We start from the raw sequence: 1,718 nt of genomic DNA on the forward strand, positions 1-1,718 counted from the left end.
ATCTTTTTCCAACCTTTGATTTTTAGTCTATTTTTATCTTTGTGTCTAAGGTGAATAATTTATTTTTTAAATGGTAATAACTCAGCATGTACTTTCATTATCCAACCCAGTACTGAAGGATTCACTTGAAGAAAATTGGCAAGAATGTAGACAGATATGAACAGCTGATATCTGAAATATTTGAAGCAGATCTTAAGAAGGCATTGTTGCTAAGTAAATCAGAATATGAAGAGCACAAAAAGGTGTATGAGAATCTGAATATGCTTCAACTCAGTTAAAGGGTATGAATAGAAAAGATAAAAGACAGAATCATCAAGGTAAAGACAAGCCTTTCATTCTGTCACTAAAAGATTTTCAATCTGAAGATCATGTTAGTAAAAAGTCTGAGGAAATTGAATTCTCAGACTATCACATGATGGAGGCTTCTTCAATCTACTGGAAGATGATGTTTGTTAAATTCTTATTAGAGAAAAAAAAAAAAAAAAGAGAAAACATAACAGAATTTAATGCCACAGATCATTGTACAACTCATTAACACAACCAGGAAGTGATTCTGAAAGATGGAGTAGCTGAGAGGCCAAAGTTGCAACTTGAAAGATGCTGAAATTCAAAATCTTGAAAACATGATCACTCAGTGGGAGGCAAAGTAGAAAGAAATAAAAGCAAGAAATATCCAGTTACTGAAAATGCTTCATGAAGGTGAAATGAAAGATGAAGCAGAAATATATCTGCAAGTTGATGAATCACAACGTATCCAAAATGAGCTAACAGGTAACTTTACTTTATGCTGCATTAGAACCAAAGAAATCTAAAGTGAAAGTATGACAATTAGAATTAGCTGAATACCAGGGTGGTAGAAGTGCAAAAAGAAAATCTGAATTGAACCAATGTAGGTGATTACATTTGCCTTTGAGGTCAACACAAAAGTTAAAACTTTCAGGATTTTGCAAAAATGTATGATTGTTGTTGTTAGGTGCTATTTAGCTAGCTCCAACTCATAGCGACTCTATGTACAACAGAATGAAACTTTGCCTGGTCCTGTGCTATCCTCATAATCCTTGCTATACCTGAGCCCATCACTGCAGCCACTGTGTCTATCCATCTCATTGAAAGCCTTCTCTTTTTCTCTGACCCTCCATTTTACCAAGCATGATATCCTTCTCCAGGGAAGGATCCCTTCAGACAACATTACCAAAGTAGGTGAGATGAAGTCTGGCCATTCTCACTTCCAAGAAGCATTCTGACTGCATTTCTTCCAGGGCAGATTTGTTTGTTCTTCTGGTAGTCTACAGTACTTTCAGTATTCTTTGCCAACATCACAACTCAAAAGCATCAACTCTTCTTTGGTCTTCCTTATTCACTTTTCAGCTTTCAAAATATTTATGAGGTGACTGAAAATACCATGGCTTGGGTTAGGTGCACCTTAGCCTTCAAAGTAACCTCAAAGGCAAATGTAATCACCTACACTTGAAAGAGGTCTTTTGCAGCAGATTTGCCCAGTGCAATACTCCGTTTGATATCTTGACTGCTGCTTCCTTTGGTGTTGATTGTGGAACCAAGTAATATGAAATCCTTGACAACCTCAACATTTTCTCCATTTATGGTGATGCTGCTTATTGGTCCATGTGTTAGACTGGGTTCTCTAGAGAAACAAAATCCAGTAAAGCTTGTATGTTGTATATGTATATGTATACGTATATATGTATATGTATGTATGT

General features: G+C 35.8%; 1 pseudogene; it reads left to right on the forward strand.

Annotated features, from left to right (window-relative positions):
- The first annotated feature begins 70 nt into the window (after positions 1 to 70).
- Positions 71 to 897, forward strand: LOC103192618 (annotated as a pseudogene).
- Positions 898 to 1,718: the final 821 nt, after the last annotated feature.

This window comes from Orycteropus afer, unplaced genomic scaffold (assembly GCF_000298275.1).
Source record: "Orycteropus afer afer isolate SDZICR_OR568_19922 unplaced genomic scaffold, OryAfe1.0 scaffold00030, whole genome shotgun sequence".
Classification (NCBI taxonomy): Eukaryota; Metazoa; Chordata; class Mammalia; order Tubulidentata; family Orycteropodidae; genus Orycteropus; species Orycteropus afer.